The sequence below is a fragment of the Alligator mississippiensis genome, chromosome 8 (genome assembly GCF_030867095.1).
Source record: "Alligator mississippiensis isolate rAllMis1 chromosome 8, rAllMis1, whole genome shotgun sequence".
In the NCBI taxonomy this organism is placed as follows: Eukaryota; Metazoa; Chordata; order Crocodylia; family Alligatoridae; genus Alligator; species Alligator mississippiensis.
Window position 1 is genome coordinate 6,541,955 of NC_081831.1, and position 25,269 is coordinate 6,567,223.

At 44.4% G+C, this 25,269-nt stretch overlaps 1 protein-coding gene and 1 non-coding gene across 2 annotated transcripts in view; one reads left to right on the top strand and one right to left on the bottom strand.

Annotated features, from left to right (window-relative positions):
* Positions 1 to 11,475: 11,475 nt before the first annotated feature.
* TRNAW-CCA (transfer RNA tryptophan (anticodon CCA)) lies at positions 11,476 to 11,547 on the bottom strand. The gene has a single exon. It is a non-coding gene; the product is annotated as a tRNA-Trp (tRNA).
* Positions 11,548 to 19,689: 8,142 nt separating this feature from the next.
* TEX2 (testis expressed 2) overlaps positions 19,690 to 25,269 on the top strand; it is a 118,906-nt gene continuing 113,326 nt past the window's right edge. Inside the window, exons 1-3 of the mRNA XM_019494210.2 lie at positions 19,690 to 19,849; positions 21,922 to 22,024; positions 22,166 to 22,273. The gene's annotated coding sequence lies outside the window, so the exon portion shown is untranslated. The remainder of the gene's footprint in view (positions 19,850 to 21,921; positions 22,025 to 22,165; positions 22,274 to 25,269) is intronic.

The window sequence follows — 25,269 nt, forward strand, 5'->3', positions numbered from 1 at the left end:
GTGGCCATTATTTCTTGTAACCCCCGGGGGTGCCTTGGTGAATAAAACCTCACCAATTCCCTTCTGTGCCCCCGTGATGAACTTATAGGCAGCCACAAGGTCGCTCTCAACCTTCTCTTGCGGAGGCTAAAAAGGTCCAGGTTCTCTAGTCTCTCCTCGTAGGGCTTGGTCTGCAAGCCCTTAACCATATGAGTGGCCCTTCTCTGGACCCTCTCCAGGTTATCCACATCTCTCTTGAAGTGCGGCGCCCAGAATTGCACGCAGTACTCCAACTGCGGTCTGACCAGTGCCCGATAAAGGGGAAGTATCACCTCTTTGGATCTGTTCATCATGCATCTGCTGATGCACGATAGTGCCGTTAGCTTTTCTGATGGCTTCGTCACACTGCCGACTCATGTTCATCTTGGAGTCCACTAGGACTCCAAGATCCCTTTCTGCTTCTGTGCCACCCAGCAGGTCATTTCCTAGGCAGTAGGTATGCTGGACATTTTTCCTCCCTAGGTGCAGCACTTTGCATTTCTCCTTGTTGAATTGCATTCTGTTGTTTTCTGCCCACTTGTCCAACCTGTCCAGGTCTGCCTGCAGCTGTTCCCTGCCCTCCGGCGTGACCACTTCTCCCCACAGTTTTGTGTCATCCGCAGACTTGGACAGAGTACACTTCACTCCCTCATCCAAGTCGCTGATGAAAACATTGAAAAGTATCGGTCCAAGGACTGAGCCCCGCGGGACCCCACTGCCCACACCCTTCCAGGTCAAAACCGACCCATCCACTGTGACTCTCTGGGTGCAACCCTCCAGCCAATTCGCCACCCATCGGACTGTGTAGTCATCCAAGTCACAGCCTCTTAACTTGTTCACCAGTATGGGGGAGGAGTACCGTATCGAAGGCCTTCCTGAAGTCCTGAAGTGACTGAAGTGTTGTATCCACCCACAGGAGGAGGGGTGGATACAACATCCACCCCTCCTCCTGTGTCCAGGCGTTTTGTAACCTGGTCATAAAAAGAGACTAGATTAGTCAGGCACAATCTGCCTGCTACGAACCCGTGCTGGTTTCCCCTCAGCATAATTTGTCCTGCCGGGCTCTCGCAAATGTGAGCCTTGATAATTTTTTCAAAGACTTTGCCAAGGATGGAGGTGGAATATCTTGGCCTGGCAACCCAGCTGGCTTGCCTGAAACTTTCCAAGTGAAATCGCAATACTCAGAGGGCCCAGGAGAAAGTTATATTCCCCTTCCGGAGTATTTAATAGTGTTTCCCTTATTATTTTTGAGACTGTAAATTGTACCTTGGGGTGTTTTGCAATTTCAGCCCTGCCCATAGCTGATTTTGCATTATTCACTTTTCTAGCATTATTTCCAGATTTACATAACTTGCTTTATTGCATTTGTTGCCGCGTCTCTGATCTTGGAAACCCCTATATTGCTTTGCGAGGAGACAGCCTATGAAAAGGAGATTCAGAGCTTCCGTTTCTGAATGTCCCTCGGAGTTCTCCCCATAGGGTGATGGGGTTTTCCTCCTGTAGACATGCTGTGGATTTCCCCAAAGCCTGATTCTGTTTCCTTATCTGTGAATAATGTGAATAATACATCTGTGAAATGTGAACAATGCTTCTCCATCTCATGCTGGGGCATATGTGGGTGAAACTTAACAAATGATGGACATTTCAGAAGTCATCACTTTCTTTGGGTGTCTTCCCTTGAGACACTTTGGACCTGGTTTGACAGGGTGCTGAGAGTCCATCACTGCAACCATGGCAGTAGGAGAAGACGTTGTTTAATGCCCCAGATGTCTTTAACTCTCCACCTAAAAGCTGAGCAAAGATCCATGGACACTCATCAAAATTTTGCACGTCTACTTTGAAAAATGGTTTTGAGTTTTCAGGATGGAGGGTGCCATAAATGCTTCTTATGGATAGGGCTGGAGCAATGTTACAGTCAGGGTGGTCCAGGAAGTATATGTGGCAAGGATTTGTTGGTGTTGTCTTTCATTGAATCAATTATATTTATATTGTTGGGAAATATGTTAGATAAGCTTTTGGACACAATGCCTTTCCTCAGGAAAAATGCCCTTTTTAAATGCCCCTGCTCTTATGGGATAACTGTGTGAACCAATCCATTTCTTCCATGTCACTGAAGGGGAAAGGGCTCAAACTTTGTAAGTACAATTGTTTCAAGCATTTATGATACCTATGAGTGGGGAAGTTTAGCCACAAAAATATACTTACCTCAGATACATGTCCTAGTTAGAAAAGGTAGGACAATTTCCTTTTTAAGTTTTCCTGTTTGGGAAATTTAAAATATATGAGGAAGTAGCCTCTGGCCACTTTCTTACAGTTTCTAGACTTGCATTTAGGAAAACAGTTAGAAAGTGTGGTGGAGCTGGGGGGAGCCACTTGTCACTTTTGAAAATAGCACTGTCACTTTTTAAGTGTTAACTTTAAAAGTGGAAATTAAGTGAAAATATCCCCTTCTTTCTAAAATTAAGTTTCAACACTTCATTACTGTTTTTCAGTAGATTGGAAAACTGTCAGAAAGCAAGTGGGGAAAAGAATCTGACAGTTTCCATCTAAAGTTAGAAAACTCTGAAATTTCATGATTCTGTGATTTTGTTTTTCCGTGAGCATTTTCACCTCAAAAACATTTCAAGGGATTTTGCCAGGAAAAAAACTGATTTTTTTTCCCATGAGAAATATTTTTCACAAAGCCCTGTTTTATGCTTCAGTAAAAATCTTTTTGCCATTTCATTTTTGAATAACTTATTCCTAGTTTGCCTCAATGCTCATGCTGAATTGGCTGTGAAGGGTTTGCTGCTGATAGTTGGTTCTCCAGGTAGTCTCGGGCAGATCTCCAGCAGTAGCCAAAGACACGATGATGATCTATACTCCTTCTGTCCCATCTGCGTGCTCGAGTTGCCCATGTTAGGCCAGAGAGCACGCCGAAGGGCAGAGATCAGGTCTTTGCTTTGCCTTTTGCTTTCTTCATTGAAAGATCTGAAAAGTAACATGTTCAGGCCCTGGGAAGGAAACAAACTTGTCAAGTGACCCATCCCACACACCTGGAGAAGGACAAACCAAAAAACTCCAGAGCTGAAAACGCAAATGTTTTTCTGATTTTAAAATCTCAAGATTTTGAAGCCAGTCTCATGGGTTGTGGTGTCTTCATCATAATGTTGAATGCTTTGGGTCAGCAATTATATGCATGTTGGGTTGGTGTGCAGTGAAAGGAAATGTGCAGCTCTCAAATCACGATGTAAAACACTTAATTATTTTCATTAGTTCTTATATCATTTTACTGCATTTTTTGCAATATATAAAGCAATATATAAAAAAGGTCACTTGGCCTCCCCCAGGTCTGAGTCTTGGTTCCAGACTCATGGAGACCTCAGCAGCATGCTAACCCAGTCTCCATGTTACTATTTTATTAGGTTTTATACACTCTTTCCTAAGGCACTGCAAATACTTCAGGGATGTGAGACAGGATGCCACAGCAGGGGAACTGGAAACACAGATCCTTCTCTGTATGTTTTAACACTTGAGTACCACCACATTCTCATTTCTTTTTCTTTTATGTTTAACTTTTTTAGCTATCTTTTTTGAAAAAATTACCTGTTTATCTGTTGTATATTCCATGCTGGTTGTGAGTTGATGGGGCCAGGAGAAGGCGTTGAGTAGTATCTTGTAAGTTGTCTGGAATAGCAAATATAAAAGCATTACTTGTACTTTTGTTTTCTTTTTCTTATCGTTCCTTCAGTGTGACATTTGAAACCATGTATTAAATAGAAGCATCCAGAAGTTCTAGTACACTGGTTTATGCTTCCATACATGATATTTAATCTATATATGAATGCCCCGAAAATGTATGTAGTATAAGCAATGAGCAGTCAGTTAATCAAATGTTATGCTGGACATGTCATTAGTTTGTATAAACAGGAGCTCACATAATTGATGAAGGTCCTTTCCTTCCTTCCTTTTTTTAAGAAAGGCTTTTGATCACATTTTTATATCGTTGTGAATGTAACCTTCTCTTAATTGGACAAAAATGCAGACATATGTGCAAATAAGAGATTAGGAGTCTGCAGTACAAATCCTTCACGTCAGTGAATGTGACTTACATTTTTGTGTAAGAAGGGCTTTTGGTTCTAGATAAATCAAGTTTCTCTGTACATATTGTATCTTGCAGGCGGGATTATAGGCTGGGTACTAAAATGCGTAGCACGCATTTGTTCCTTAAATAAATGTGGTAAGAGGGGGGGTTTTAATTGTCCAGTTTTCATATTTACAGCAGGCAATCTGACAGCACATGTCCTCAGGGAGCCTGCCACAGCCGTTAGGGTAAGTTATTTAAAAAATAACCTCTCTGGGATTGTCTCCCTAGATCTCCTTTCTTTATGGACACAAACACTGGACCAACAGATATGTTCGCTGTAGCAGGGTTATGTTAGAAATTAATTTAGCCCCTTCTGCTAGTTCTCTTTGTGATACCAAGGCCTGGATAGGCCATTCAGTAAAGCACCAACAGCCTCCCCTGTGTTATTCTAGTATTAATCCAGTGCTGGCCCCTGGTGGATAAGGGATATACATATACAGGCCATTTGCCACACATGAGAAAAACAAGAAAAGTTGCTGAAGTCTGTTCACATTGTGAGTCAAAGGTCTCCTTGAGTCAGGACTGTGGGGTGCAGCCCTGATGCCTGCACCTAAAACCTGTTCTAATTTTTGATATGCCTAAACCTATAGCACATCTCAGTTATGCAGCTTGGATAAGCCACTTCATCTCTGTCTCAGGCCCCTGGCAGACATTCTCTTAAAAGTGCAATGGGATCTGATCCCCAATCCCACTAACCTTGTCTCCTGCCATGCCACACATGTGCAATGATCCTGAGCTCACCCTGTGCTAGCAGGTTAGGAGCTTGACCATCAGCTGATTGTTAGCTGGCTCGGGGGACCCACAGGGCCATTTGAGCCCCAAGGCCATCCCTGCCAGCTGACGACTGGGAGCACTTTGGGGCTTAAGCCCTGGGGCAGTCCAGGCAATGGTATGCCACACATTCAGGTCACAGCACCATACAAACTGGGCACAAAGAAATTACTTATTTTCAAGTAATATCTTTGTGGTTGATTTGTGATTTTATGGCACCACAAATTCTATGAACATGTAGCCAATTGCTATTTTGGGTATGATTAACACCCACCTTAATTGTGCCAGAAACATAATGTGTGCTGCAGCCTCAGTTTTGGCTCTTGCAAAATGGGGATAGTAATACTTACATGATCATTATCAGAGTTAATTATTATCTTTAAAAAATGTCTTGAATACAGAGGGAACTACTCAATACATTAAGTAAACCACCTTAATACATTAAGTAAACCACCATCCATCAGTGAGAGAACAGCTTGCTTAAAGGTACTTTTCTCATATTTATTTTTGCATTTACTACTTATGTAATGAGCTCTGTTGTATTCAAGTTCCTGATAATATGATTCATTACTAGGCTCTCCTATATTTTTACCCCTTGGCTTTCTGAAGAAGGGAGAGTAATGCAATCATAAAAATTGGCCACAGGTATTTCTGAAATACATCTCTTGCAAAGGGAAGTAGAGGAACTAGGAGTGAAAAAAGAGGTAAGAAAATAAAGTGGTGTAATAAAAGGGAAAAGGAACAGTTAAATAGGACTCAAACTGACACATAGCCAGCACTGGTGTACATTTAAAATGTTAACAGATATATTTGGAATTTCAAGGAATAGCCTGATACCAGTAAAGTAAAATGCATTTTGCGTCTATCTGGAAAATAACATACAGACTGCCATGGCTAAAAATCCCCAAAGAATTACTTTTATTGTCTTCCTGCTTTGAAACACTCTATCTTGAACTCAGAGGTGGTCTCAGAAAGAAAAGCCTGTAGAGTCTAGCAATCAGCAAAATAGGGTTTGCGTGGAAAGTTTAATTTAAATGTGAGTGTTTTATATTTATACGGGTAATTTGTTTTCTCATAGGATGCTGTGTAGGAAGATGGAGAATTTTTCTTACAATTGATGGAATTATTAATCAAAAAATCAGTTTCATCAGAGAAAGAAGCAACCTGCAAAGTCTGAGACGATAGACATACAAAATAACAGTGTGAAACTGAAGGTAGGGATTTAACATAAATCAGCAAGGACCCGGGAAATAGGTACGAAGTCTCTGACTGTGACCTGTTCTACTGAGGGACTGCAGGGACATCGAGTTCTGTGTATGACAATCAGAGTTAACCATGGGCCTTAAGTGGAAGACTGGATCTGACTACATTTCCAAGCTTCAGGGATGTTCAGATCCAGAATCACACCACAGCGTCTAGGAAACTAAGTCTGAAGTGAACTGAACTATTAATTAGGGGGAAGTCAGGGTCTGGATCAGAGTCCCTGATGTCAACTTTATAACCTGGACTGCAATTATAAGCATGTCTTTTGCTTACAGTTCATGCTGCAGTTGTGTGGAAGGAACCCAGCTCAGGTCAGGGCCCTGTTTTGTTGTATGCTGCACAAAACTACCATAAGGGATGCTCCTGGCACCAAAGAAATTATAATCTAAATAGAGTACACAGCATGAGGGTTTGTACACCCCTTGTTACTGCTGTGACTGTTGCTGTTACAGTTGTGGGCCCCACGCTTCAAGAAAAATGTGGACAGATTGGAAAAAATCCAGCAGAGAGCAACAAAAATTATTAGGCACCCGGGAAGCATGACTTATAAGGAACGGTTGAAAGAGCTAGAGTTATTAGACTGGAGAAGAGAAGACAGAGGGGGAATTTGATAACAGTCTTCAAATACCTGAAAGTTATAGAGAGGATGGAGATTCTCTGTGGCTGTAGGGCAGAGGTTCCCAACCACCGGGCCGCAACCTGGTACCAGGCTGCGGCAGCTTGGCTGCCGAGTCGTGGCATGAGCCCCCCAACTCGGACCCCTGTTTGTCTGCCTGGGTGAGCAGCTTCTGGGGTCACAGCTGAGCTTCTGGAGTTAAAGCTGGGTGGCAGGGGAGCCCCAGGAGGGAGGCACCTGGCTCTGTGTGCCCTGTCCTGCTCCTGCTGGGCTGCCGTAAAAAAACATTTGGGAACCACTGCTGTAGGGGACAGGACTAGGAGCAATGGCCTTGTGCTCCAGCAGAGGAATTTTAGGCTGGAAATTAAGAGGAACTTTCTGACTATGAAAGTAGTCAAGCATTAGAAATTGTGGAATCTCCAGCTCTAGAAATTTCACGTTGGACAGACACTTGGCTGGGATGGTTTGGTCAGGATTGATCCTGCCTTGAACAGCGGCTGGACTAGATGACCTTATGAGATCCCTTCCAGCCCTACTTTCCTATGATGCAAAGATTCTCTATTTGTTTGTTTAATGCAGGGATGCCCAACGTATGGCCCATGGCCCATGCAGCCTACTGAGGTAATGCCTGGCTCAGCTACTTGGTGAGTCAAATAAAGCAAGACCCCTGCAGTGGCCCTGGGTCCCTGGAAGCCTCACCTCCAACTACTGCTCACATGACTGAGGCTCTAGTGCTGCAGTCCCACATTGTATGCACACAGCAAGTCACAGCCACCATCATCACTAGGTGAAGTAACTAGGTGACTGATCAACTTGATGGCCTTCCTGTTGCACAGGGGTTATCACACATGGTCTCTGTGCAGTAGGGTGACCCCAGGGACATGGGATGGACTGGGTAAGTGGAGTGATTGTTGTGGGAAATGCCCATCTATGCAAAAAGCCCTGATGAGGCATCTCCACCTGGGAGGAACCTGGGATAGCCATGTCAGTGCTGCATGTGCAGCCCATCTGTCCTGCAAAGAAAAATCACGTGTGGACATGCAATACTGCAGGACTGCACTCGCAGGATATAGTGAGTCTCATCACCTCCATGCAGGGCCAGGCCTCCCAGAGCTCAGACGTGGTGGGATGAGGCCAGGTCAATACAGTTAATGCCCTCATATGCATTAAAGCAGACAAGGTTCTTTGGGTGAATCTGATATCTTTTATTAGACCAACTTAAACTTAAATTGATCTAATAAAGATATCAGATTCACCCAAAGAACCTTGTCTGCCTATGTCCTTAGATCAACACGGCTACAACCTACACCCTCATATGCACAAGTGTTATGTCATCTTTAACCACCACGGACAGGCAGGGTTTGATTTTACCTCCCAGCTGAAGGACAGCCCTTACAATATGAGCAGGAATTGTTTGAATCAAATCAGTTCCTAGAATTATTTGGTACTCAACATTGTGTGCTGAAATACAGCGAGTTCAGCATGGTTTAGATCCAAATAGCCAGACTGGTTTTGGCTAAACTTACAAGCATTTTATAAAAGCCAGTTAGAAACACATAGCTGTTGATACATATTGTAGCCGTTACAACTATAGTATCTGATCCAGGAAGTTCTGTGATCCAGGGAGGTTTCATTTGATGGTACAAATGGAAAAATACAGTATTAGAAACTTCCAGCCATGAGATCTTGGGGAACGCCAACCTGATGCACTCTTAATGTAGCAGACCATGATGGGAGTCTGTGTATTCAAAAAACAGTATTGTTAATTAGCTGGCAAAAATTCTACTGCTTGCAGAGGAAGCATGAATGCTAGCTCTCCTGACACAAGGCATGCTTGCATACAGACTGCTGGCCTTTAAATTCTCTGTGTTGGCTCTTTAGTTCTTCGTTTTTCAATATCCCCAGCACTTAGTCTCCAAAGCAACTGGAACATTTTCACATTTGAACTCAATTAGGCTGTGCAACAAAGGGTTCCTCCATGAGCTCTGTTGATTAGGGCTGCTGAATTGATGGTCTTGAAAAACAACGTCTTCTGTGCATTCAGAGAACAGGTATGGCGTGGGCAGCATAAATTCCCCACAGGGCCTTGCCCATGAGCTACAACTCATTTTTGCAGTAGAAACATTAGGACATTTTAGTTTCCCACCAATGGTAATTTCTGAGGGGACCACCCCCTTCCCAAATCTAGCAAGGTGTACAGGGGGCTGTACTCCACTGTTTTCTCCTGTGGAACAACAACCCTCTTCCTGTAGAGGCTTCCAGGGGAAGTGACAGTGTTCTGACATTTTCATCTCCCCAGACAATTGCACCTGATATCTGCTGTGTTGAGCTTTGCCATTTAGTCTACACAGGATCAGTTCCAGTCTTCGTTGATGAGTCACTGTAATACAAGAAAGAGTGAACTTGCTCTGGATCCCATTCAATAACAGGCTGAGAGTGTATCTAATTGAAGAAAATGCTGCCACAGCTATAAATCGCACACCATTAGTTATGATATCCCACTCTTCCCTGGAACCTACACAGAAAATCCTCAAACAATTGCAACCCATGCTAGAAGACGACCCAATTCTTAAAGAGATCTCTCCAGAATCACCCATCTTAGCCTTTAAACAAGAACTGAACCTTGCCAACCTCATCACCAGAAGCAAACTCCCTGGCTAGGGCCAGACATTACACATAAACCAGTTTAAGTGATCAGAAACTGGTTTAAACCTGAAACAAAACAGATATTCAGTGCACATAAACCAGTTTGAAAATGGCTGAAACTGGTTTGAGATAAACCTGGTTGAATGTAGTACCAGCTAGCTGGTAATATCCCTCTGTTGTTTTCTTAATAGGGTGATAAACACTGAGTTAGAGGTGATAAATACTGTTATCAATTCCCTGCTTGGCTAATCAGAGTGTCCTGCCGGGGTCTGGCCATGCCCCCTCTCACCTCAGTGCTGTGGAAGGGGCAGAAGAGCTGCTTTAGCACCCCCAGCTTCTAGCCTGAGCCACTGCAGGCATGTGCCTGCATATCTGGGATGTCTGTGCAGTTACAAACTGGTTCAGCCTAGTCAGGTTAGACTAACCTGCAAAGATTGAATCGATTCAGGCTAAGGCTTTTTGAATGTCTGTCCCTAGCCCCTGTGATCCAGATCACACCTGATGGATTCAGACCATGAAATGTAAAACTTGCCAACACATCTCCACTATTCCCACAACAGAACCATCACCATTCCTGGATCTTACACCTTTCCTTCCAGAAATGTAATATATCTTATCCAGAGCACCAAATGCCCTGATGGAAAAGATGTAGGAGAAATCAAACAACAACTGCACACCAGAATGAATGGCCACTGAAAATCCATCAAAGACAAAAATATCCGATTACCTGTAGGTGCCCACTTCTCACAAGACAATCACCCCCTCTCTGATCTCTCAGTTATAATCCTCAAAGGGAACTTACAAAACATCTTTCATAGACGGGCCTACGAACTTCACTTCATCAACTTACTGGATACTAAAAATCATGCACTTAATATAAACATTGGATTTATGACACATTACAACCTGCCTGATACCTGATTCACCAGGTACCTGCCTGACCTTACCATTTACACTTTTCTCCCCCCCCACCTTTGTCTCCTCGTCTCCTTTTCTATCTTTTGTTTTCCTGATTTCCAGCTATTTTTCAGACTGCCTCTTTTCTACCTTTGAGAACTCAACTACAATAGCGTCTCCCTTACTTAGCTTTGGCATTATTTCCCCCTTGTTTCCTCCCTTCCCTACCCTTTGTTTTCCTAATTTTCACCTATTTACATTCTCACTGATCTCCTGTCACAATTTTAGCTTCTTTCATTCCTTGGAGATCTCAGAACAGTACAGTCTCCCTATGTCTGAAGATGACTGATTGCACCCAAAAGCTTGCAAATAACATTTTTTCTAGCTACTCAGCTGGTCTAATGAAAGATATCACATCTACCCAAAGAAGCTTGCCTGCCTATGTCCTTAGACCAACATGACTACAACCAAAAACCCTACAGCTATAAAGACACACTCAGATCTGTAAATCAATCCAATGAAAATTGCAGCAAGCAATTATGATAAGATTGTCAATAAGAGAAATAGATTTACTTTTTAATCATTTAAAGTTAAGGCAAAGTGACTGTGAAGATCCTACAACGCACCCATGATGAAAAACACATTTTTTAAATTTTGTTTTGAGTTGTGTCTCCCCCTGTCTTCAGCTTCCAGAGACAACTGGACTGTTAAAGATGCAGGAGCTCAAAACAGCCTGACAAATAGAAAACTTTCATGAGGCAAAAAACTTCTGAGAGAGATGATTTGTGAGTCTGTGACTGTCTGTGCTAGAGTTGAAACTGTGTAAACAAGTACATGTTCAAATGTTGTTCTTTCCCATTGGGTGATAACCCACCATTCCTGGCTAGCATAGGCTAAAGCAGTTCATGTTCCTAGCTCTGTCTTTTATGCTTTTATCTTACATGCACTTAGGGTTGGATATTATGGGCTTTATGTTGTACCAGACCTGCACAGGATGTGTCACAGAGTTACATGGTTGTTAGGAGTCAGAAGGGACCTGAGCAGATCATCAAGTCCAACCCCCTGCCCTGGGCAGGAAAGAGCACTGGAGTCATATGACCCCAGTCAGGTGCTTGTCCAGTCTCCAAAAGGATGGTGTTGACCCCAGTGTGATTTGAACACACAACCTTCTGAGCTGGAGTCAGGCATGCTACCATTGCACCATGGGGCCACAGTTGGCATATCTTCATGTTGGAATGGCAGCATTTTGCATCCAATTTTTGCATATTCTTTGCACAGCTGGAAATGACGGTGTAAGGCTAAGTGCAGACAGTCATAGATTCATAGATGTTAGGGTCGGAAAGGACCTCAATAGATCATCGAGTCCTGTCTAACCTCCTCTTGAAGACCCCCAGGGTAGGGGAGAGCACCACCTCCCTTGAGAGCCTATTCCAGATTTTGGCCGCTCTAACTTTGAAGAAGTTCTTCCTAATGTCCAGTCTAAATCTGCTCTCTGCTAGCTTATAGCCATTAAGCCCAAAAAGCCCAAGGCTGAATCGATTCAGTCTATGCAGGTTAGTTTAAGCTACAAAGATTAAACTGAGAAACAAATGGACATATATTTACCTTTGATTCAGGAAATGCAGCCACATGCCTGCAGTGGCTCAGGCCAGAAACTGGGAGGTGCTAGAGCATGGCTCTCTGGCACTTCCTCTTCCTGTTGCCCCCAAGGTCTCTGGGATTTGCAGTCCAGGATCATAGTATCAGGACTCTGCAGGGTTGCTCATCACTTCTTCTTCCTGCTTCCAGGTGCCTCTGGGATTTGTAGTCCACAGTCGCAGCCAGCAGTAACTTTCAGTAAGTTTGGCAGCAGTGCAGCTCTGTACTGGGGACGAGGGTGGTTTAACCCCCTTCCCTGGCCTCAGACCCCAGTCAGGGTTTGCTGTGGGGAGCAGTCCCTGCCTCTCTCTCCCTTCCCTTCCCTCCCATGACAACCCTTCTTTCCTGGAGCAGGCAGACAGCCCAGCCCAGCCCAGCACAGGGCAGGAAAGCATGCTGGGATGCTAGGGGGACTCTGGTTTAACTTGAATAAGGAAGCGGTTTGGGGACAGAAATTTCATAAACCAATTTGACCCAAATCAGTTAAGCCTGATTCTGCATTCAACCAGGTTTATCCTATACCAGTTTCAGCCATTTTGAAACTGGTTTATGTGCACTGCACTTCTGTTCTGTTACAGGTTTAAACCAGTTTCTGATGATTTACACCAGTTTATGTGTAACTTCTGTCAAGAGGCCAGGCAGTGGAGACCTGGGCAGTGTGGCTGCAAGTCTCAGAACACCTCAGCACATGCAACCAGGCCCCATCTTCAAGAGAATTCAGTACTTGGAGGCACGTTGAGATTATCAGTTTCTGTGTTAAAACAAGCTATCATAACAGGAACTGCTGCGTTCTGAGCCATAATTGTGGGTGCCAAGCACTTAAATATCTGTCCTTGAGCACTAGAAATTCTGACCCCAGATCTGAATGTCAGAGATCTTGGGAAATAAAGAGAGGAAATCAGTAGGACTGAGAATAAGCCAAGCTGTTCACAGAGGATGTGGGGACAAGTTGCTCACTGCATGTGGATAGTACGTTCTGTACAAGCAAAGGTACCTAGTGGCTCAGCACCGCCCCCACCTTGGAACATCGTGTTCATGGCTTAACCTCCCATAGTCACTGCTGGAGGGAAGCAAGGCCCCCCTGCTTGTAAAGTAACCTGAACAAGCACCTGGGCTTTGTTCAAATAACAGGCTATGCCAAAAGATTTTTAAAGCTATTTTTAATAATAATTCTTTTCCCTGTTGAAGCTGATTTTCTCCCACTGACTTCATTCGCTTTCTTACTGTTTCAGGATGATTCATGTAATCCTACACATCTGTCTATATGCTGTATGTGGCTGTGCAAAGTGGACTTGATTGATGTCCCCTACAAGGAAAAGAGGATAATTTATGCTTTTTAATTACAGGTTGCCTGCATTATGGTATAGTTATTCAACTCACCATCATTAACAGTATAATATTAGTCTTAACTAAATTGTTGCCTTTTCCTCTGTTATAGAAGACATAGATTGAACTTCCATGCCTATTATCTATGGCATGCTAATTACTATGCTGGCTCTGGTTGCAAAAGGTCACATCTATATTTTCCTCTGTACAAGCAAACATGGAGTAGGCTCTGTTCATACATACACTAATGTGAACTTCCTGGACTTGACTGCCCAGATCCCTGTGCCTCAATGTCTCCGGGGCAGAGTGCTTGTAAAGTGCTCTGATTTTGATCTGCTATCATTTTATATCCAGTTTGCCCGGATGTAAATTATTAGATGAGATGGAGAATCAGGCTCGGTGTGTCTCCAGGGACTTCCCAGTGCACCTCCCCCCACCCCGTTAAACAGGAACAGAACCACATGATTTTGGAGCATGGAAGGTAGGTATTCTGATAGAAGTGCTGACCCGTGCTCAGAGCTGCAGGCAAAGTATGCTGAGACTTTTAACCTGTCCCCTTTGCACTTTGTGCAGCCTCCAGGTTGAGTTGTCTGATTAGGAAGATGTGTGGTGGGGAGCTGGCATTAAGAGACTTGTGATAGACTCCTAGAGGCCCTGCTCATTTTCCAGCAAGCAAAGAATTAATAGCCCGTTACCCTTACTCCAGGTGAGAGGGGAATTTGTGCACAAGTACTGGGTGGCATCACATCTTTGGATGAATGAGCACTGACATATAAGCCATCACCAGCGAACAGGCAGAGGGGTAGAACTGTGTGACTGGTCTGAGTTCAGGAAAAGGATGTTTTCTAAAGGGATGTAGTGAGCAAATATTGAAAAGGACAGGCGTTATGCTATTTCCAATCAGGAAAAGGTTTTGGAAGGCTTTCAGTGCAAAGGCGCTTGCAACCCAAGTGTCCTTGGTTGGATTTTTCCCATCTATGTGGGCAATGTGACACCAGGATAAATCTAATATGGATTTTAAGCTTGGAATTTGGATTTGATTGGCTGAATAGGTGAAGATTTTATTTTTTTTTCACAGAGTTCATTCATAAACGGATCATTCCCCTCCTCCCCATATATTGCTAGATTCAGGTAACACGGAAAATGTGTGATGTTACCTGTCAAGACTTGAGTTTTTGACTCTGGAGCATATTTACACCCCCTCAGGAGGGTGTCACAAAGGATCATGGCATGTCTGTTCCATACTCACTAAAACTCCCTTAGGAGGAGACTGGACAAGCACCTGGCTGGGGTCACAAGACCCCAGCCCTTTTTCCTGCCACTGGCAGGGGGTCAGATTCAGTGATCCTTTGAGGTCCTTTCTGACCCTAGCATCTATGAATCTATGAAAACCCAACATGGCTGTAATATAGCGGGCTCAGGGCAGTAGTGCTTATTAGCGTTCACCCTGTACCATTCCAGGCTAGCTACGTTACATGCGTTTGATGGTTTAACGCACGCAGAGGTATGCCAAGCTTCACCACAGTGCAGTGCAGTCTGGAGGCAGGGTAGACCTGGCCTGGAATAATGGACTGATAGATCACTGAGCGGAGTTTAATTGGAAGATCTAATGATATTCCTCACTTTGTTTGAACCAGGCACGACTCATCCTTGAACAGGTAGGAGTGATTCCTATGCATTGCATAGGAAATAACAAAAATAAGGTCACAAAAACGGGGTGAGAAATGGAAGCTGGGAAGTAGGAGAGAAGTCTGGTTATTGTGGTTCAGCTCCTCATAAATATTCAGGATTGAAAACTGGAATAAGCCTCAGGTCAGTAAAACAGCGAGCTGGAACTTAGTGAAGTCACTTTATGGGTTTGTGCACAGACCTTCTCATCCCAAAGGAATCCAGAGTGCTTTGCAGATATTATATGTCACTGTTGATATTGCAGTTGCTGTTGCAGATATTGTAGCTCTAGAGAAGCAAGAGGCACAGTTTGGACCTGCACGGGGACTCTGGAGGGGTTCAGGGGGACTTTGGTTCTGAAGTCTGTGGAGTCCATTATGACAGGTGAGAGCCCGGTGCAGAATCTGTGACAGATTTTCAGGCTAGTAAAGCTCAGGGGTGTTTGGCTCTGAGCTGTGATTCCAAACAAGCAGACAAGTAATGAACATTTTCCACAGGGGGGCCCTATTTCCCAGCACAAGGCCAGACAGCCCATCCGCTTTCAAAGCCCTCTTCTTGTTTGTGCCTGGGCAGTAAATACAGCCTCATGTTCTACCCTTCCCCCTACCTTTTTAAGGCATGGTTATCAGGAATTCTTATAATTTGGTACCTTCCCAGGCTGCTTCAGAGTTTGTTTAAGGGGAAAAACTCCCAAACTGTTCTGTAGTTTTCTGCTAGACTGTTAAGGAGAAATCAAAATCATGTAAGGCTTGTGCAAACTTTGATCCCTTTCCCCAGGTTTGCCAGGGCTTATGACTATTTAATTTCCTTAAATCTTTAAAGAGGAAACTGTAGCCTGGAATGATAGAGAATATAAAGGCTCACAGATTTTTTCAACTAATTTCTCTTGCTGTAATATTTGCTGTGCAAACATCAGTCTTGGATTGGCCTCATTTTATAAAGAAGCAGAGGATCCCCAAAGTGGGACCCCTGGTTTCTCTGATGTGTTGTACCAGTGCAGATAGATTGGATCTGGCCATGACAGGCAAATACTGTCCACAGCAGCTCTGCTGCTTGTATAAAATTACCAATTATGATGGCAGAGAATGTTGTTCCTGGCATTTCTGTACAGGTAATTTAAATAAAGATGGTTGCAACACTGGCTTTGAAGTTGCACTACCTGGAATTGTACAATAGCCTTATTGTCATAAGGTTTAAGATGATGCTGTTTGCTTCCTCATTCTTTAGTTGTACCCAAAGATTCCCTTTATATTGTGACTGCTGATTAACTGCTACCAGCACCGGCACAGGTTCTGAATGGAAGCCAGTGCTACCAGATCAATTATATTTAATTAAGATATGTGGCTATTTTTGTTCTGCTAAGATTTTGATCTCACACAGCATAAATCAGCACTGGTTCCACTGAAGCCTGTTGATATGAGGGTCTTGTCTACAGGGGCTATGTAACAAAATCTGAATTAATTTTTAAAGTTGCTTAGTCAAATCACTTCATGAACATTCGTATTCAGAATGAATGTGGCCTTCATTCAATTAAGTTTCAGTTGCACAGTGAAGTTCGCTAAATCAAATGAAGGCCACTTAAATTCTGAATAAGAGTGTCCACACAGGAGTTAAATGAGGTACAACTAATCCATATTAAGAATTAATTCAGATTAATGTTCCGGATGGTCTGGACAAATGAGCAACTTCTTGTGAATAAAAAGAGCGTGGGGACTTCACCACATTAGGTGCTCTGATGGTAACAGTCATTTTTACGTCACAGTCAATGAAAGCCAAACCACTGTAGTGTGAAACTTCTATCATTTAGCTTTCACTTACCTTGAAATAAGTGTGAGTACATGGACCATATATACAAGTCCTATAGCTTGTTAATTTGCCCATACCTAGGATGGCCTTGGGAAACAGGCCCAAGCCATTGGAGTAGCATACCACTGGCAGAGGTGATCTCAGAAACCATCCCCCTGCCCCTCCCACAAACAGATGCAGACATTCCTGAACTTGGGAAATGTGTATATAAAATTCCTGACCTGAACATTGCTGCTTGTTCCCAGGGTCTGACTACTAGAGCTTATTTCTCTTACTATGCATTTGCACTTCCCTCATCACGGTGGTATCAGGACATCTCTATGGGTAGTCTGTCAGTAGCATAGTTCAGAAGCTGGGATGAACAGACTAGGACAGGGGTGGGTAACCCCCAGCAATGGGTGCCAGCATGGCATGTGAAGGCATTTTGCTTGACACGCATGCCTCAGGGAAGACAGCGTGGAAGAGGCCAGGGCTGTGCTATCACAACAAGGATTGGGCTTCTTGCGGCTACCCCACCATCTGCCCCTGGCACACCAACATCTTATGAGTTGAGGTTGTGGGTATTTTTGGCACTCTGCCCAAAAACATTGCTGACCCCTTGTAACGAAAGGGCCTGAGACACCCAACGAGCAAACCCCGGAACCCCAAATGGGCTGGGCAAGCCCACAACAAAATAAGAAGCTTACTCCTGGAGCAGGAAGTGGCACGCATGGCACCGCCACTGTGGTTTAAGACCCAGCTCCCAATCAAGCTGGGCAGTGCCAGACTAATGACATCAGCCCCCAGCGCTGCTGTGGGAGATTTAAAAGACACCTGGAGTGCTGGGGAAGGGATGAGAGAGCTTGCCTCTGGGCGAACTGCTCCCGAGGAAGAGGCAGGCTTGGGACACCCAGGCAGAGACATGTCAGAGCCACAGGCCTCAATTCATATAGAGCTGCATAGGCTGTGGGGAATCTGAAGCAAAGAAAACTGAGCCTCGACCCAGCAACTGACCAGCGTTCCTAAGGAGCTGGGAAAGCAGCAGACTGGCTAACAAGGGTGTTAACCAGAACAGGAGCAACCCTTTTGGGAAGAGCCTCCTCTTTGTTTCTTTCTCTTTTTTTGTTCTTGATTTTCTGGGAAGAAAACATTAGGATCTGGATACCTGGAGTCCTTCCATCAGGATTTGACTCAAAGTTTAACCCCTAGTAGACGCAGGGTATTTAGCCTAACTGGATAAATCCAGATAGAGCTGTCAGGGTTGCCTCTGAAAGAACCTGGAACAGATCGGACTCCGGCAACATAATTCATCAGCTCGACACCAATGGCTGGCGGGTGGCTGAGAGTGTAGGGGAGGTGGCGCCCCCTTCATCAACCGCTTCCAGATTCGTAAGTAACCCCAAGTGGGACCTCTGTATTTACACCCACTGATTCCCTCCTATCTAATTTGTTACCATCAGAGTCGTAGCAGGTGAGCTAAGGGGAGGTCCAGCTTGGTGGGGACCCAGAAAAAGTCCAGCCTCGGATAAGTGGGAACGTTATACCCCTGGACTAAAATACAATCAGAATCCAAATACTGTGTCCTGTTCACTGGACCACTTGACCTCTGTCCCACCATTCCACCCGCTACAAGCATCCTTTCCCGTCCTTTATACACAGAAATGTTTGCCAATACACCTTGCCTGGCCAAGTGAGTGAGTGCTCTCCTAATCTCAAGCTAATGGCTTTCATTTGGTTGTTTAGAGCACATCCTGACATTTCAGGGAATGATGTAAGCAGCAATGGGCTTAGCGATTTGTTAGCAGAAGGCATCAATGGAAGGCAGCCCAAGTACTGCACACCTAGCAGCTTGTAATTTTCTATGGGGCAAAGAATCAGTGGTGGCAATCATTAAACAACTCCCAGAATAACTGCACCTCCATCCTGGGGAAAGAAAATAAATAGGAATAGTGAAAAGGAAGAGAGGGCAGAGAGGGAATAAGGGAGGTCATGTAGAGTCCCTGGCATGGAAGGAAAATGGAGTGGAGGGACGAGGGCATGAGGGAAAAGAGTGGGTAGGAAAGAAGGCAGAACCACCGGCGTTGGAGGGAGAAGTGGGGATGAGGGCATGGAGCAGCGGGAAGGAAGGGCATACAGAGCCCCTGGCAAAATGGAGGGTTTCAGAGTCTCCAAAACAGAGCAAAATGGAAGGGTGGTAAACTAGCAGCTTGTGGGGGGCGGAGGAATACAAAGAGCCCCTCATGTGTAAGATGGGTTTGGTCCACAGAACCTACGAAGGGTGAGACTTCAAGTTACCAGGAGGAGCAGGAAGCCCCAAGGGAGTTTTTCACCTATTACCAGCCTGTCTGCAAGACTGGAACTCTTCTGCCATTGCTTGGGAGGACGTAGGGGCATCATGAGCCTTCCTTTCCTCTTTCCCTTCTTTGGCTAACAAAGGATATTGCCCATGTAGGTCTCCCACCTGAGAGTCACCTGTTGCTGCTCTAGACAAGAGCAGAAAGGTACTGCAGGCTGCGGCTGAGATGCCCTCAGCAGAGCTGTGTGTGGGGAAACTTGCAGAGTGATTGCCTGGTTTAATCCCATGTTATCAGCTCTTCTCTTTCAGGAGCCCTAAATTCACTCTTAAATTGAAAAGGAATGATTCATTTAGTAAGTGAAAGGGCCAGATGCTTGCTGTTTATTCTCTGCTTTGCTTTTCCCCACTGTTAGAAAGCTGATAGCAAATACCTTAGCTGTTGTCTGTAGCATCTGACATCAAGGATTTCTAGTGTCATGTCTGTGCGAACAGAATTTAAAATAGTGCCACTGTATCTTTTAGAGTAACTGTATTTTATCAAGCTTGCACCATAAACTATTCCCCTGCCTGGGCAGTGTATGTTGTAATTCATAAATGCTTCTGCAACAGGAGGAGTATTGACTTCGCCATTGTACTCAGATCAAATTTCAGCCTTTTAGAGCTTTGTGCAACTGCCAGGTGCATTGGAATCCAGATACCAGCTCTTGCAACCTTCCTGTGACATTGGCAGTGTACACTTGACTCTGCTGCATACAGACAGGATCCCCTTCCTGGGAGAGATGGATGGTGCAATCGACAGGTAAGTGCCAGCTGTGTCACCTGCCTAGGGTCTCCTTTAGGGTTGAAATGAGGTAGTTTGAAGAGGTTTCAGAAAGGTTCTGCAGGTCAGATTCTGGCTTCAAAGGCATCCATACAAACCCACTGGCCTTCATACCATGTGCACTTGGCATTGTCTGTGTTGGCACAAAAGGGTTGTAAAGCACCCTCCTGGGGAACCCCCCTGCCAGTGGCTGCCCCCACCCTTCAGGATGTTTGCAAGGGATGATGTGTCCATGTTCCCTATGCCCTTGCTACCACAAAGCACAAAGGGACAAAGTCAAAAGGGTCTGGACCAGGGCTGAATTGACCTCCTAACAGCCACAGTTGAGGGAGGCCCGTGCTGTTTTCTTTCAGCCCTCGTGCTAGTATAAGGATCAATGGGGCCTTCAGTCTCAGCATGCTGCTCAAAGTGACATGGGTAAAGCTATCGCAGAGAAGGAACAGGGATGAGCTGCCTCATGGGGCCACATGGTAGCTCTGCACAGACCCTGATCTTATTTCTAAAGGAAGCTGACATGATACACTGAGCTGGTGCATTTGAAGGGGTTGTCTCTCTCTAGCGTTTTGACCAGAGGCCTATGCTAAGCCTGTCAGTGAGGCAGTGGTACAAAAAAGCAGCTCTCAAAGGCAGGACCTGTGGAGGAGTGAACTGTGGTAGCAGCAGTAGCAAGAGGCAACAAAAGGCAGAGAGGAGGCCAGTACTTAATGGTGGGGTGGGAGCAGAGGCAACTTCATCTCTGAGTCTGGCAGTGGGTCTGAAGGATTTTAAAAGCACAAAAGGAGATAGATTCTGAAATAACCAGGCTCAAGGTCCTTGAGAAGGAGATGATTTGGTTATGCTTCGGTGTGCAGATAAGACAGGCAGCAACATGCTAGTTTTTGCAGGGGGTGGTAAGTGGGGGCAGCATTCAAGCTGAGAGATAGTAAAGGACTGGATGGGACCTCAGTGGAAGTACAACGGAGATGGTGACATATGCAGAGGCTGCACCTGGCCTATTTGCCATGATAGAGTATGTGGGAAGAGGAAGAAGAGGTGCAAGTTCAGGGAGTACAAAACAATGAGCAAGGAAAGAAGTGGGAGGTTATTTGGTGAGAATGCTGTTGCGGAGGCATTTAACTGACAGGTAGGAGTGAGACCCAGAGGAGCACTGTCAAAGGAGAGAGTTATTCAGTACACACTCACTATCTCCCCACATAAAATCAGCACCAGCTACAGCCCAATAGGAAACCTTGACCTGGTAAATGTTTGCTGGGCTGGCACTTAACTGAAGCAGGGAGGAATTTACAGTGCTAGGCCCTTTATATTTTGTACAATGCAATATCAAATTTAAGTTCAAGCAGAAGGCAAAGAAATGATACAGGTGCACGTGTACGTGCACACTCACAGACACACAGTGGCACATATATAACCCTGGCATCATGCGTCGCGCTCTCTCATCCTGGATTCCATCCAGGAAGTGCACACACTAACCGCTGAAACTTCCTTAGCCTGACGAAGGGTTTTTGAACTCAAAAGCTTGCTCAATAACTATTCTCCAACTATTTGGGTTGGTCTAATAAAAGATATCAAATTCACCCAAGGAACCTTGTCTCTCTCTCACACACCCACCCCTGGGCTGACACATAAAGCCATTGTTGTTGCCCAATGGATTTTAGAGGTTCACTGCATTCAGGAATAAGCCAACTCTTGTGCTTCCTATCTCTTCCCCAGGTAATACTCTGACTGCAGCAATGACAAACATAAAAATTGAGAATGACAAGATTTATTCCAAGATAAGCACATTAATAATTCTTGAAAGCTGGACTCAGACACACAGGGGAAACTTCTATTGAGCAAGTGTGAGCTTGAAGTGAGTCTCAGCTGTGAAATTCTGAACTTGGTTCTAATGGTAGCGCACACCCATGAATAAAGCTCACAACAGCCCTGTGCAGTGGGAAAGGGTCACTCCTGCCTCAGACCGCAGTATATTTGTATCTTATGTTAATGCAGGGTGTTCCGCTTATGCCTGTCTAACTGGCACTCTTGCAAACTATATCACTCTTTATTTTCAGCTGAGCAACCTTTTTCACAGATGTTGAGCACCCACCACTCCAGCTGTAGCCAAGGGAAGCAAATGCCAGGCATCTCTGGAAATCGGAGCCCTAGTGCCTTCAGGTTGGACACCCAGATGATAAAGCAGCCAAATTGATTTGCAAGTCGGCTCTAAGACCTCCCTGCAAAGATGGTGGCTTCATTCAACATGCTTATAACTGCCTATGTGTCAACATCCCAATGTCATCTATTTGCATTTTGCAGGAAGATAACATACAGCCTGTGCCCAGTCCCGGCTTGCACAGTTCTTGCTCCTACAGCTGCAGAGTGCTTTTGCAGAGTGCTGTCACCGCTGGCTGCAGAACTGGCTCTGTAAGTTGTGCACCTCCCCCTGAAGAGCCCCCTTCCCACAGGGCATGTTGGGAGTGTTCTGGCAGTAGGAAAGGGCAAAAACTGCTTTTGTGAGCCGTGCAGTGTCAAACACTGGGATGAGATCTCTAAATTACATTTTGTTTCTTATCTGTAGGGGGTTTCTCTCTTTCTCAGGCACTAGCCCAGTGCTGCAGAACTGTGATAGTAACAGGCAGAACTGTTGGTGAGGAGAGGGAACAAGCTTGTGGTGTTTCAAATAAATATTTTAGACAGTGATCACTGCAGCCATAGTGCTCCTTGATCTGCGTTCTCACTCTACAGGCAGGAAAATATAACAATGTCTCATAAATAAATATTGCACCCAGATCCATCCAGAGATAATGCTAGGGTGCACCATAGTTTTCGAGGTGCTCAGCCTATGAGTGTAATGCAAAATCCCTGCATAGGTTATTGGCAGTGAGGAGTGCGCTGGGAACCTCTAAATCTAAAAGCATGAGCCTGAGCCTCTCCTGTATAAAACATGGGAATGAGGAAAGAGTGGACCACTGGAATGTGAGGTGAGCTTCCTCAGCCAGTGGAAATATGTAACCCAGACCTTCCAGTATAGTGCTCTGTCCTTTTCTAGTGGTGACTGAGTGGCATGTACAGACTGATGGTCCTAGTAGAGCCTTGGCCAACACCGCTGTGTCTTTTATCTCCTAGGAGCAGGATGATACACAAGCAAATGGGATCTTGTGCAGTGTCTTGGGATGATGTTGTGACTGTTTGCTCTGCTAAATTCTACACAGAGGTGATGAGTCTTAGAGAGGAGGTTGGGCAAACAGCAGACTTTGTTCTCTGCATGGTCTCTAATTTGATCAAACTCTAGTAGGGCTAAGTACAGACAATCAGAAAGCCCGAGGCTGAATCAATTCAATCTTCGTGGGTTAGTCTAAGCTTCGTAGACTGAACTGATAAGCGAGTGAACAGACATTCACTTTTGATTCTGGAAATGCAGCTGCATACCTGGAGTGATCCAGACCAGAAGCTGGGGGGGGGAGTGCTAAAACACACCTTCCTGCTCAGCTGGAGCAGACAGCTTGGGCTAAAACTAACCCGCCCACCCTGAGACACAGGGTTTGCAAGGGAGGTGCAAAGCATCCTGGGAGGCTTGGGAACTGTGAGTTAACTTGAATCTGGAGGGGATCTGAGACAGAAGATCAATAAATTGGTTTCACCTAAATCAGTTAAGTCTGATCCAGGTTGATCTTAAACTAGTTATGTCCATTTTGAAAGTGGTTTATGTGCACTGAACTTCTGTTGCGTTATAGATTTGAACTGGTTTCCGATCCCTTCCTTACACCAGTTTATGTGTAACTTCTTCCCTTAGCCTAGAGGGAGAGTGGCTCCTGGGAACTGGTGCTAAACAACTTCCCCAGACAAAGGGGTTGCCTGCCTGCTGGTGCATGGCTGTAAATAAAACAAGTAATGCTTAGAACATACTCAGACTCCATCTCACTGATTTCTCCTCCACCGGAGGAGGAAAACAAATCTTTAAGGGTCAACATCTACTTCTGGAGAGGTTGCATTGGTTTTAGAGTGGGATGTTCAGGTTGGGAAAGCAACATAGTGACTGTTGAAAAGAGCCTTGACACATTTGCCTACCACAGTCATGCTCTAACACAAATATATCGCCTCCAAGCCAGTGACTGGGGCTTTGATTCTCACTTTAAATATGTAAATGGAATTCCATTATTGGACATGTTAAAACATTTAATTACAAATCTGAAAGTCCTGGCTGTGTGGTCCATTTCTTTGGTGCTTTGCCCAGATGAGATGGAAAAAAAAGTTTTGCATTGGAGGGAAAAAGAAGGGTTATTTGATCAAGTAGATATGGATGTAGCAGAGTATGTAAGTGGATGTGCATCTTTAAGCACACAAATAACTTCTTTTTCAGCAAAGAGCTGATATGCTTAAGTCCTACTTAAGTAAACCAGACCTAAACACATGTTTAACACCAAGCATATGTTTAAGTGCTTCCCTGAATTGGGACCTTAATGTAATCTTTTATTATTTTGTGAAAGTAAAGCTACTTCTTCAGCACTTCTATTATGTCACTTGTAACTACACAGAGGAGAGCAATTCATCAGCTACACTTTCAGGCCATAGAATTTGTTCCAGCTGGAAAACATGTACCACTAGGAAAACAAAAACCTGATCTTATCTTTAAACTTTGGAAACATTAACATCTGGTCTGTACAATAGGATGCTTAAATGAGGGCTGTCCTGCATGATAGGAGAGCTGAACAATGACATACATCCTGAATTATTGTATATACACTTACATGTAGTTTTTTTATATATTTAGGATAATTTTTTTGCATTAAAATATTTCTTTTAAATGTAATTGAAACCAGAGGTCATGGTTAGTTGAATATGGCATTTCAGTTTCTATCAACACAGTATAACACAATAACTTTACTCAATAAGCAGTTCTTTTCCCAGTCAGGAGGAGCAGTCAGTGGAGTAAGATTGGTGGGGTATAAGAGTCAGGGCTCTAATATGCACTGCTTTGAATGCTGTGTAGCTATTCTGCACTCAGGTCATACTGTTCTAAGAGACTACACAGTGTGCAAGGCAGTGGAGAATGTGATCCTAAAACCAGATGTCTCATAAAATGATTTGTATGTTAAAATGAACAGTCACACTGAGGATACAAATCTTCTGTTTGCATATTTGCAGCCTCTGTTCTCCCTATTCTTCTGAGAGGAAGAGTTATATAATCATCAGCATTTTGAAAGATCACGTGAATTCTGTCTAGGTATCCTGAGTACCCCACTCTCATACCCAGTTACACCTTCTGCCAGTGCGGTAACTCTGGGCAACATCTTGCACAGCCGCAACCTGAGTACATCACAGAGTGAATTAGAAACCCATAATGGGAACAAATGCTTCAGGTTAATTTGAAATGTGAATGCTACTAGATGACTCAAACTGGTAATGGGATAAGTAGACCA